We start from the raw sequence: 13,703 nt of genomic DNA on the forward strand, positions 1-13,703 counted from the left end.
AAAGACAATATTATATGTTACAAGAGGTCTGGACGAGGTGTGGCATTATGACCTTTTGAAGAGGACACTCAGTATATACCTTCAAGATTTCAGAGAAAGTGAAGATGTTTCATTTGTTCATTCGTTTAGAATTTCTCAGAGAAAATGGCAGATTTAAGCATAAACCAAATTGGTGCCATGCATCAACAGGCACCCAAAATCCCTCTGCGCCAAATTTCCTCTTTTTTTAGTCCATCTGCTACAGCCATTTTGCTACCTGGCTGACTACCCACATTTCAAGTGCACCAAAACTGCCCTGCTATTTACTGTCCTTATGGCCAGATCTGAAGTCCGTTGGCATCAACGGGCTTTGGGTCAGGTCTTTGGGGAGCTGAAGCAATGGTAGCAGTATACTTTTTTGTAGTTCTGCCAAAAACTTGAGATTCCAGGTTTGTGAGAAATTTTGGATTCCAAAATTTGGGTTCATTCTGATTTGGAATGAAACCAAATTTTTCAAAATTCCTCATGAACCAGAAATAGCCCCCCCCCCCCATTTATTTTGGAAACACTAACACATTGTGTTTCTGAAATTAAATATGCTTGCCAGCTAGCAGCTGATAGAAATGGACTCTCTTGCTTTTGTAGCAGTGCAGTTGACAAGAATGTCAGGTTGAGTAAGCCAGTGCTGAGGCTTCAGGGTCTTCAGTGCATCTCTACCAGGTAAACTGCCTAAGGACTGGGAACTGCAGGGCTTCCATACTTCTGGGCCAGCTGGCTATTTGGGCTTCCGGGGTCCAGGAGGGCAGCTAGGTGGCCCAGGAATCTCAAAGCCCTGGGATTCCTGTCTGGAGCATTCCATATGGTAAGGTTGTCAAAGAAATGCACCCATAAGCCTGTCTCAGGACCTCCATGTTTCTTGCTCTATCCCAGCTTGATCCAGGGATTTCAGGGTTTACTTTGCACAGTCAGGAGCCAAGCCCCAGTTAGAATTTGGGTTCCAACAAATCATCTAGAGTAGAACAGAAATGTGTGCATTATTTTTGTGAACCAATATGAAAAGTTAAGAATAAGGACTTTTTTGCCTTTTCACTTTTTGCCTTGAAGTCAGTGAAAGACCCCTCTTCACATCTTAACAAGGAATGTGGTTCACACACATTGGCTGGGTCTTCACTCTTTAAGAAGATGTTTTTAATGCTTGCTAGCTATTAATGTTAAAATCCTAGTATAGCAACGCAGGATGCAGTTTTGACACTTTGGCTCACTGAACCAAACATTCTAGGCTTCCATCCAGCAGCAAAAAGAATGAAATAATGGCCATGGCTATTTTGAGTGGGAATTGTCTTACTTTGCAAGGGGACAGTCCAGTTTCCATGCTCTTTCAATCAGCTTCCTCGGTTAGATTATAAACCATGTTGCCAAGCATGTGCTAACTGATGGTATTTTCTGGTGATACTGAAACTTGTCTTCAAGAAGCTGTATAGAAACTACTAACCCATTACACAAAAGGACTTCAGCAGCCAATCACTGCTAACCTACAGCACAGTAGGTTGTGTTTAAAGAGGTGGGAAGTGGTAAAAAGCTCAATAGGTTCTGACCAATCCTCTCAATTTTTCCTTCTTCTCTCTTACAAATAAAGCTTGCAAACCTATATTGCATGTTAATTTCTCCTATATTTATTTCCAGTGGAATTTTCTTTAATGGGCAAAGATATTTTAAGGCATATCTTTTAATGGTACAATTTTCAGCTAGGTTTCAAACGAGCTCCCATTTTTATGCCCTAAAAAAACCCAATATAGTTTGCCCTTCTGATAACTAGTGGGTCCAACTATTAATGGTTCCATCTTAAATTTGGGATGGAAAACATTAGTTAGGAATATAACTATTATTATTTGCACCTGTAAAAACAGAGGCCATTTCTGAAAATCTGGCCCTAATTAAAAATGAAGCATGAGCAGTTTGTTAACTCCCAAAGGGGCACCTGTAAACTTTTAAAGAGCTATTATTTTTAAAGCTGCCTATTGGCTCCCTCACCCTCAGAAGGCACAGCCATAGTTTCCAAATGAACTGAAGGCATGGGTTACTTCACTAGTGGGACAGAAACTAGTGGTTGCACTGATACAATACTATATTGCTAGTCTGTTTTATTCACAAGATTTTGCCCTCTTGAACAAGGATTGATAGAAAGAAGTAGAAAAGAGTCACAGATGTAGTTCCTTTTTCACAGCTCAAGCAAAAGTAGCTGCATTTGAACAACCTCTGCCAGCCAGGCAGAGATTTCTCCCTGCTGCTTGTCCCAAGAGACCGTTTCCAGAACTGTTGTGAGAGGTTGTGTTTTTCCTTCGAAGGCCTGGTCTACACTGGCGTCGAAATTCATAGATTAGCTTGCGTATCTCCCGTCAACTTCCTAACTTCTACATAGCGTGGCATCCCCACTACACTGCGCCGATAGGAAATGCCCTCCCATCAGTACAGCATTAATCTTTTGCGGGGGTGGATTAACACTGTCCACTTCTAGACTGATTGAGTGGGTCTCCACTGCTGCTCAATTGATTCTGAAGAATTGATTTTGCAGCGCCGACTGTGCCGCCGTGAGTGAAGACATACCTTAGGGCACATTAAACATATTCTGTATTAAAGGTGACATACTGAGCTATTTCCTTCGGTCAGATGTTCACTCAGAGCTTAAGTCCAGTTGTGGTAGCTTTACTTGAGATCCATCAGATTTCAAAAAGCACATTCCACATATGTATAGTTCTAAAGCCATGGTCCTTTTCATATGGCAATTAGGCCAAGGAAATATCCCAACAAAATACCTTAATACTGGGGTTAGTGTAGTTGCAGTGGCCCTTAGGCCTTTTTGAACTCATGTCACATTCTTCAATAATGTTATTAATTACATTCTATTTTTGGCACAAAAGCATTTTGCATTACAGGTAAGGCAAAAAAGGAAAGTATTAACTGACATCAGTCAGGAGCAAATATGGGGCCAAGCATGTGGTCTCTGTAGTTATCATGGGATGAATTGGTGAAAATGCAGAGGGATTCAACTTCTCTCTTTACATTCTACTTGTGATGAAAGAAGAAATGTGCATTTGATAATCTTGGGAGACATTTGTAGCAACGCTCCCACCCAAAAATTCCGTACAATGCCTTGAGGACAGTACTAAAAGTTTTGAATGCTGGCAATGCCTCCCCCACGTGCTAATGCTTAGTCATTGAGAGACTTTTATAGAAGGCCTAGCCTTGCCATCTATTGTATGCAAGTCACTTGTCACTGGCTAGTTTGATTAGAGGGATCAGTTTCTCCTCTGACTACATGCCTTCTAGAGTATGGAAATCTATGTGGTCATTGGATTGGTAAACCTTTGCTTTTTCTGATTGGAGCTCTAATTGGAAAGTTTTTGTTAGAAGTGCAGCATTAGTGGAAAGAGTAAATAAATATTACCAGAACTAAATTTGGGCTATGCAGGAGTACAGAGTTTGGCTCTTAGTGATCATGCTGCAGGCTTTGAGATACCAGCTTTTGTAGCTCCTTCATCAGGGGAGAAAAAAAAGTTTAAGACTCCGCGAACTATGAAGAGCTCACAACTTTTTCTCTTTTAAATAAAAAAAGTCCACTTTCATCTGCTCAATCATTATAAAAAATGAAGTGAAGAGAATGTTTCATATTATTTGTTATCCCCTTTCTCATAAAAATGGTTAACACAACTTATCCTGGATATAAGCCAAGCATGATCTTTATTATTTTTAAAATGGAACTTTTCATAGTGGTTTTTCTTCAAGACAAATCAAGAAGGGGACTGTATGTACCATTGAAGACTATCACATAGTACACCTTCACAACCCTTATTTCAGTGGAAAGGGGGTAAAGAGAATCATGTGTTTTCATAATAGCTCTATTAGAGCAGACCATGCCTCGACCTAGAAATGTCCTGTTAGCAAAGCTGTCACCCAACAATGGTCTCTAGGTAGGTGAACAAATATAACAGGCTGCTACTGCAGTCATTTTAGCATAGTCAATAGCTTACTCCCACACCACCTTTTTCTGTGAAGCATCATAATTTCTAAAGATTGTTTTGTTTAGTAATAATGGACTCATCTGGTCCATTTTGATTCAAAGTGAAAACTTTTGCAAGTAGGAATTACACATTGCAGAAATATTTACAATATGCATTGTAATTTCTCCTGTAAATTTACATTGGATTCACTTCACATCCACTCTTGAAGTTGATATACCAAATTTCTTTCCCTACCCTTGGGGAATTGTCCCAAATTCAAGAGTCTAGGAATATGAGCAATATTTGGGAATATCTTTTTAATTAATATTGAGGTGGATTTTGGTCAGGACTAGAAGCAGAATCTTGCAATCCTGCCAAGCAGCCTGAGAACAGTGTACAAAAAACCTGTTCTGATTATATTTCCAGTATTATTTTGCACATTCTAAAAGATTAGATAGTTCCAACTAGAACAGCTTTTGGATACTCATCCAAAGGAAACTCAATACCCTCTAAGGTTTATCCCACTGGAAACCCTGATTTCAAATGTCATAGCTCACTATTGTAAGACAGTATTTGACTTCCAATGGTCTTTTAAGGGAACTTTTTAAAGAGATCAAATATTTCAAATATTTGTGTCAGTTTCTTGGAAACAAGATACCTTGGAATGTTTTTTGGATGACTGCTAAATACAAGTTGGGAAATTTCCACTGTAGTAATGTATTGGATGTTTCCCAATATATCACTCATTCATTTCTGCAAGGGATTAGTCTGGGCCAAAGAGTTCATATATGAACTCTCAAAGTTCGGGTGCATTTTGATTCAGGAATTAGGGGATGGCAGTGAAAGTGTTATTCTAATACAGAGATGCTGCCCATCAACCCCTAATCCATGAAGTGCAGATTAATTTTCAAGATTGCATCAAGGTACGCTTGCAACTTGGATTTGGGCTTGTGCTGTGGACAATTTCCATAATGAAAGATTTTTTGAGAATGCAAAAAGTAGAAAGGCATTAAGAAAGGCACTTAAGAAAGTGACACATGTCAGATGAATGAAGTATGATAGGTTTGAAGGGTAGCCATCTTGTCATTTTAAAATAAAAAGCTAAAGTGGAAATAATTACAATGATTAACCTGACATCAGGCATTGCACATGCAGAGAAATCTGCAGATTATGATGTGACAGGCCATTTACTTTATGGTGTCAATAGAAGCCCATAGGAGATTTGTCGAGATGCCAGTAGAAGTGTCTGGGATTTATGCTACGGTGTGAAAGACTGTTTACAATACTATTTCAACAGGAGCCTATAAGTTTTATACTGTGATGTGAACTATCCCTTTTACATTGTGTTCAAAAAGAGTCCATGGAAGTTACTGTAAGCTACACTGCGAATGAATGTTTTGCAGTTCACTGGGTAGTCAAAGAGTTATATTCTGATACTGCTTGGAAGTATGGTTTTTTTTGGATCTCCTGCAGCACAAATCAAGAAATCTGAGCATTTGTGACTGACATTTAAGTTACATGCCTATTAGCTGTGATAGTAATTAGCACTGTGTTCAAGTAGTTAGATACATATGTTTGTTAGTTAGATACTAGTTTGAGTGTTGCACATATAACTACAAAGTAAAAAGAGTGAGGAGTAGGACAAAGGCATTCAGGTGGAATCCTATTTCTTCCTGCAGGGCACCTACAATGGTTTACCCCTAATCTGGTCCTCAGAGGATCAAAACATTAAAAGTAAGTTTACAAAAATTAAAATAGCATTTCTAAAGCTTGCGAATGTCGTTCCATCCAGCCTGAGGACCCTAGTTATATAGTTCTGTGCTACCAAGTCGGAGGTGTAGGTTCAAGTATTATAAAGTTCCTTGATCCTAAGGACCTAGGTGGTATTCAAGAAGGTGGTTCTGAACTCTGGAGGTGTGGGTCAAGAAAATGTGAAAGCATTATATTGCTCAACATTGCCCTTATCAAGGACATTGAGATCTGAATAGAGTTTTGTTCAGGCTTGTTCGTCAGGGGACAGTCTGGAGAAAGTAAACCTATACACCAAGAGAAAGGAGAAACAAAGCTGTTATGAAGGTGCCAGTTAAACTCAGATTCCTAGATGCTTAAACCCTCAAGCCCTAGGTTACCTTCTATAACAGGAATAGTGGTCACTGGTTATGATGCACTTTACCCCAAAGCAGCACACTGTAAACCCTTTATTAATCATTTCTGTACAGTTGAAAATTCATATTAAGCATGCCACGTAAGATATCGAATGGAAGGTCATAATCTGTGAAAATCCACTGTGCTGTTAAAATATGCATATCGCTAATATATATCAAATTATAAGATTATGCTGTTATTACAATATGTTACGTGCTTGCTAGTAAGAACAGAGGAGGCACTTCTGCCCAGGAGGGGCTCAGCAGCCATCAATCAGCAAAGGAATGGCATACAAAGGATTTACAATACCATGACTATTGCACAACACTATACAATAGAGATTGCTCAACTCCATGACTCACTCACATGAGAGGGGATAAGCAACTTGGTGACTCAGCAGAGCCCACCTGTACATGCCTAGATTAGTGGCCACATGGTCAAAAAGATACAGTCTCTCTTCCTTCTTTTGTATGTTGCCTGGTCCATTCTCCTCCCCCATCCATACTGAAAGCAACAGGAACATTGGAAGACTAAGAGACTGGACCCAGGCTTCAGAGAAGCCTGTATACTGAGAACTGGAACATCCAAGTGGGATGAGACAACAGCTTAATCTAGATACTTCCTAATGTTAAAGGTTTAAGATTTAGTTTGCGTGTTTATTTCATTTGGTACCTATCTCTGATTTCTGATGTCTACCCCATATGCTTACTTAAAGTCCACCCTTCTGTAGTTAATAAACATATTTTATATTCTTAACTGAAACAGCGTGTTACTGTGAAGTGTTTGAAAAATCCCCATTTAGTTGTGTCTTCTCCATGATGAGGGAGGGGTGAACCAGCTGATAAAATGACTGGTCTTTGGTGAGCTTAAACACAAAAAAGAAGCTTACAAGAAGTGGAAACTTGATCAGATGACTAGGGAGGATTATAAATATACTGCTCGAACATGCAGGAATAAAATCAGGAAGGCCAAAGTGCAATTGGAGTTGCAGCTAGCAAGGGACGTCAAAGGGAACAAGAAGGGTTTTTACAGGTATGTTACCAACAAGAGGAAGATTAGGGAAAGTGTGGGCTCCTTCCAAATGGGGGAGGCAACCTAGTGACAGAGGATGTGGAGAAAGCTGAGGTACTCAATGCCTTTTTTGCCTCTGTCTTCACAGACAAGGTCAGCTCCCAGACTACTGCACTGGGCAGCACAGAATGGGGAGGAGGTAAACACCCCTCAGTGCTAAAGGAACAGGTTCAGGACTATTTAGAAAGATGGGACATACACAAGTCCATGGGACCAGATGCAATGCATCAGAGGATGCTGAGTGAGTTGGCTGATGTGATTTCAGAGTCATTGGCTATTATCTTTGAAAGCTCATGGCAACTGGAGGAGTTCCCTGATAATTGGAAAAAGGCAAACAGTGTTCATCTTCAAGAAAGGGAAGAAAGAGGATCCAGGGAACTACAGAGCGGTCAGCCTCACCTCAATCCCTGGAAAAATCATGGAGCAGATCCTCAAGGAATCCATTTTAAGGCACTTGGAAGAGAGGAAGGTGATCAGGAACAGTCAACATGGATTCACCAAGAGCAAGTCATGCCTGACCAACCTGATTGCCTTCTATGAAGAGTTGACTGGCTCTGTGGATGTGGGGAAAGTGGTGGACGTGATATACCTTGAGTTTAGAAAAGCTTTTGATATAGTCTCCCATAGTATTCTTATCAGCAAGTTAAAGTAGTATAGGTTGGATGAATGGACTATAAAATGGATAGAGAGCTGGCTACATCATTGGGCTCAATGGCTCGATGTCTTGCTGGCAGCCGATCACAAGTGGAGTCCCCCACAGGTCGGTCCTGGGGCCGGTTTTGTTCAACATCTTCATTAATGATCTGGAGGATGGGGTAGATTGCACCCTGAGCAACTTTGCAGATGACACTAAACTAGGGGGAGTGGTAGATAACCTGGAAGGTAGGGATAGAATACAGGGTGACCTAGACAAACTGGAGGATTGGGCCAAAAGTAATCTGATGAGATCAACAAGGACAAGTGCAAAGTCCTGCACTTTGGATGGAAGAATCCCATACACAGCTAAAGATTGGGGACCAACTGGCTAGGCAGCAGTTCTGCAGAAAAGGACCTGGGGGTTACAGTGGATAAGAAGCTGGATATAAGTCAGCAGTGTGCCCTGGTTGCCAAGAAGGCTAATTGCATATTGGGCTGCATTAGTAGGAGCATTGCCAGCAGATCGCGGGAAGTGATTATTCCCCTCTATTCGGCATTGGTGAGGCCGCATTTGGAGTATTGTGTCCAGTTTTGGGCCCCCAACCACAAAAAGGATGTGGACAAGTTGGAGAGAGTCCAGAGGAGAGCAACAAAAATTATTAGAGGGCTGGAGTTCAAGGCTTATGAGGAGAGGCTGAGGGAACTCTGCTTGTTTAGTCTGCAAAAGAGAAGAATGAGGGGGGATTTGATAGCAGCCTTTAACTACCTGAAAGGGGGTTCCAGGGAGGATGGAGCTAGGCTGTTCTCAATGGTAGTAGATGACAGCAATGGTCTCAAGTTGCAGTGGGGGGGTGGTCTAGGTTGGATATTAGGAAAAAGTTTTTCACTAGGACGGTGGTGAAGCACTGGAATGGGTTACCTAGGGAGGTGGAATCTCCATCCCTAGAGGTTTTTAAGCTGAGCTTGACAAAGCCCTGGTGTGGATGATTTAGCTGCTGTTAGTTCTGCTTTGAGCAGGGGGTTGGACTAGATGACCTCCTGAGGTTCCTTCCAACTCTAATATTCTATGATTCTATGATCAGAATTCTGACTAGGGCAGGACATGGCAACTTTGGGGTGCAGGGCAGGGAACTGCGGTGGACTGGCTGGGGCCTTTCTCTGTGAGATCATGAGTGGCTCAGGGAGCATTCATACACTCTAGCTGGGCATAGGGCTCCACCTACTGATGGGCTAAGTGATAACAGCACCTGGAGGGCTTTGCTGCTGGTCACTAGCAAAGTAGTTGGGAGACAACCCAGTTTGCAGAGTTAAGGGGGTGCAGTGATACCCCAGTCCCAGGTGGCACCCTGGGGAAACTCATAGCAAAAAACCCATTGCATCGGTGTGTGTTAGATTTTGATAAGCCACTTTATAGTAAAGTAGGGTAGCCAAAAATAGGTTTTTCTGAAGTTAGAAACCAGCAAGTTCACTCACGTTTACTGCCTGTGCCTAAAGGAAATGATATATGAAAATGATCATCTCCTATACCTTAGAATATAAAGTTTAATTGAGATCAAATATTGATTACTTACATGTGTGCATACACACCCACACACCCACTACATACCTTACACTGTAAGGTTTGGTTGTGTTACTTACTAAGGAATACCAACATAAGAGATCAGTTATCTAACCTACTGGCCCAGATCATCTGGTGAAAGCAGTGTAGCTTCCCAGACTTTAATGGAGCTATGCCAACTTGCACTAGCTGAATGTGGCCCATTGTTAGCAAGTGGAGAGAAGTCATTTTGTCACTAGATAGCTGACATTAATATTGCACCTTACCATGAGTTATTGTGGCCATAAGCCATTACTTCCAATTAAAATAATGACTTGGATTTTCAGGACCTGCTGTGAGACCTTGCATCAGGTCAGTAATTAGCTCATGTTCCTTTTGTATTTATAACGGTGGAATGTAATAAAAAGGGTAGTTTAATTACCCATCTTCTTTCAAACTATCATGTGTAGTTAGAACAAGTGAGAATTGGAAACAGATACTCTCCTGGAAAGAAGGTATAGTGTCCATTTACTGAATGTGAGGGCCTTTAACAGCTTTATCCTGCTGTAAGGCTCTCAGTAAGCTAGCGTGAGTACATCTATTCAAACTAGGATTCACACCCCCAGCTCAAACTGTAGATGAAGCCCTGAAGGCAGAAACTGAGAGGTATTTCTAGTGGGAGTTGTCTGAAGAGTTACTAGATACTTCTTAGTTCTGTCTGTTTCCATATTTCTCCCAGTAATCCATCTCTTCTCTTTTATAAAGACATACCTTTCATAGATTTACACAAGGATACTCTGAGTAGTTTGTGAGTTCATGTACGCCACTTGTCATTATCATCCTGTATACAGGATGGAAACTAAGAATTAAATAACTAAAGTGATGCAAGCCAGTTAACTCCAAAATTACAGAGATGGATTAAATTTCAGTTATCGTTTGCCTTAATGCCATAAAAAGCTACTTTGAAGCCACTGAATCATTCACATCAGTTTCACATATGCAATTTTCTATCACACATATTTATACATGCACAACATACCTTTTTTTAGTTATCCAAATGTTAAGTTTCTAATGCTACAGTCTATTGATATTACAGCAGATGCTGAATAGTATTTACTTGTATTTATAAAATAGTGCCTTATCCAGGACTCTACAACCTTTGCCAGCTATTAAATATAATTGAACTAATAGATATGATGAACTGGTTATGGGTGGGAGGAAAAAAATATAGACATTTGAATTCCTTTCCATTGGGATTAAAAAAAGCAGATTGGTTCTATAGACAGGCAGTATCCTCAAGAACAGGAAAAGAAAAAAAAAAACACTCCAGCTACAAAATGCAAGCCCTCATTAAACAAATCTTTGTCTTCACTGTTCCACTCCTTTCCCAAACCTCTGAGGAAAGAGGGAGGTTTTGCAGTAAGCTCTGAAGGTAAACGGATTAGGGTTGTTTGGAGCAGGGGAAAAGGAGGGGCAGGGAATGCCAACATTTGAGGGCCCAATTTAGAATGTACTACTCATAGCAGCCTCTTCTAAACAGAGGGGGTTCTGCTGATTGAAACAACAATATTAGATTGAGGGAAGGATTGGTGCATCTCTTTCATACATTGCCTTTCTGTTTAAAGATCAGCTACCTTAAACTCCACCCAGAAGCCAATAGTCAAGCACTACAGATCAGATTGGTGAGAAACTCCACTTAATGTTGTTACTGTGTTCTGTACTAGCTACTCTTCGGGGATGATTTAAGGTGTCGTTCCCTGCAGAGTGCATTGCTGTCATGCAGAGGTTAATTACTAAACCATGGTAGCCAGCTCAGCATTCAGAATAGACAGCTGGACCTCCTCTCCAGACAGAGGAGAAAAAAAGTCTCTACTATGTGACTAACAGCACATTGGGATCTGAGACTATCCTGTGATGATGAGACAAGGTGTGGTCATACACCCTCATTTAAAATAGCAGATATTCTCACCATGTTCTCCGGTTGCTACCAACATCAAATTTATCTTATGAGGACTGGGCCTCAGCCATATTCCAGTCTTCCCCAAATGCTAGTATTTAACAGCACTGTCTGAATCTGTTGAAAAAGAAAGCTGGACAACATACTGATTACCGCATAGGCCGTACTTCCTCACCAACTCTGAGGGTCTGCGACACATTGATCAAGAGAAGGAATAAGAAAGAGTACTGCAGAAATCCATATGATAGAATTAGGGAGAAAGAAGAGCAATTTCTGAAACCTGACATCTGGGGACCCGCAGAGAAATAGGAATGAAACCCACTGAACAGGAGCTGTATCTACTCCCTTTAGGATTCTCAGGTGAGTCAACACTATCTCATGATTAAAGGCATCTGAGATAATGCTAGCCATATTGACATCTGATCTTTATCCATTATCAGGCAAGCTCATCTGTCAAAGCTATTACTGCAGTCTGTGCAGTACCCCACTCTGTAGCCATACCAACAAGGGTCAAAATGTTCAGAGGCATCTATTTTTATTTAGATATTAGGATTTAATATTCCACAGTAAGAGCACACATCAAGACTCTGGGCACCCTGGACAAACTTTTAGAAACTAATTAATAAGCTGACCCTCCATTACCTCAGATCAATGGAAATAACTTTGTAACACCATAAACAAAACAGTAACTAACCTTATCATCACTATTCAACACCTATACCTTATGCACTTTTGAAAATCCTGTGAGAGAGGCCTTGCCAGGGCTTTCTCAGTAATGGTAAGAATACCAGACAATAAGACAGTAGCTGGCTACAATGTCAGTAAACAACATTTCTGAAAAATGGCTGTACCATAGCTTCCTTTGTAACTCTGCATCCTGCCCTCTCTAAGGAAGGCTATAACTAGTCCACTTACCCAATCTCTCATCAGGTGCAGTCACTACCTCAGTCTCTCCACACTCCAGATAATCAGTAGCTTAGCAGGTTTGTAGCATGTTGCATTTGGGCCCCCAATCACAATAAGAGTCCTCCCCTACCAAGGTAAAAGAAGAGTCTAGAGAAGCAAAAAAAAGTCATTTCACTCCTCGCTGTTAAGCTTCATTCAGCCATTTTACAGGGATCTCTGCTTACCATTTCTAGGTGGCTCCAACTGCAGGCCTGTGCAGCGTAGAAGTTATCCACTCTGCTCTCATTATTCTGCTTCACTTTTCTCCTGTGGTTGATTCCTGCCCTGCTTGAACTGCTTTCCCAGCCCTTTTCTCCAGCTGAGGCCCTGCCCCTACCTTGTTTACCTGGTCACTCAAGCCCACCAACAAGCTTGTGCTATCTTTAGTTATACCTTTATTTTGAAAAAGTGGCTTGAATTTTATTCCTGGTTCCTTTCCCAGTAGGCCTTGTGGTAATCCCACTGTAACAAAGTCTCCCCAAACCCCTGCCTCAGTTTCCTCATTCATAACTCAGCAGGCTAAGTCCCCAGCCAGCTGTATGAAGTTTCCATCCATATCAGTATTTCCTTCCTTTCCTCAGAGGTGCATTTATTGTCAAACACTAACACTGCTCAAAATCAATCAAAACAGGCAAATGACCTTCCATCTGCCCATTTCTAATGCCTCTGATGACTTCTGCTGCTGCCTAAATAACAGGTATCCCCCATCAGGTCTTTAAATTAGTTCCTATGACAAGCCATTCTCCCTGACAGAGGCTTTCCTTCAGGAACCTCTCTAGTCTACAGCACCAGTCAGTCATGAATGAGCTGCTTGTTGGTCTTTTATCTCATCAGCTGGAAGATAGTTGATTAGTGGGGTTGATTAGTGGCAGTTGATTAGCCCCCTCAGGTGAGGGTTAACCCTCCCCCAACCATCTCTCTTAAAGGGCTACCCCACCCACTGTGACACCTATGACAGAGTTGCCAGTCCCTTTCACCTTTCAACAGAACTGTCCTTAAAAGCTAAAAGAACCTGAGAATTTCTTGAGTTCTCTGGGAAAAAATATTGTTCCCCCAACACGATCTGGTGTTGATGGTTTGGAAGAACTGGATAATGATGTTTTCTCTTCAACACTTGATAAATGGCCATTAGGTACCCTTTCCCTCAGCTTCTCCTCACAGGTCACCAAAGTGTATGGATGATCTATGACAACAAGATCAAATCACCAGTAGCTGTAGTTTCATGCCAAATCAGAATGATTTCATCATAAATAGTTTTTATAATCTTATGCCCTGTCTATTTACATAGGTTTTTTTGCCTCCACCGTAGCATCCACTAAGTTTCAGTAAGTTGTTTTGTTCTGAGTAATGGGCAAGTTGGTTAGTTCTGTCTTTGCTTAGTGGCTACTAAAGGAAAAGTCACGTTACTTTGCAGAGATGATCGAGTGGATTCTGC

At 41.1% G+C, this 13,703-nt stretch overlaps 1 long non-coding RNA gene across 1 annotated transcript; it reads right to left on the reverse strand.

Moving 5' to 3' along the window:
• Positions 1-665: 665 nt before the first annotated feature.
• LOC137146232 (uncharacterized) lies at positions 666-12,961 on the reverse strand. Its single transcript, XR_010917852.1, has 3 exons — positions 12,454-12,961; positions 12,239-12,376; positions 666-988 (listed from the first exon to the last, which is right to left on the reverse strand). It is a non-coding gene; the product is annotated as an uncharacterized lncRNA (long non-coding RNA).
• Positions 12,962-13,703: the final 742 nt, after the last annotated feature.

Source organism: Emydura macquarii, unplaced genomic scaffold (assembly GCF_026122565.2).
Source record: "Emydura macquarii macquarii isolate MOO-44397 ecotype Brisbane River unplaced genomic scaffold, CSIRO-AGI_Emac_v2 contig_431, whole genome shotgun sequence".
Lineage (NCBI taxonomy): Eukaryota > Metazoa > Chordata > Testudines > Chelidae > Emydura > Emydura macquarii.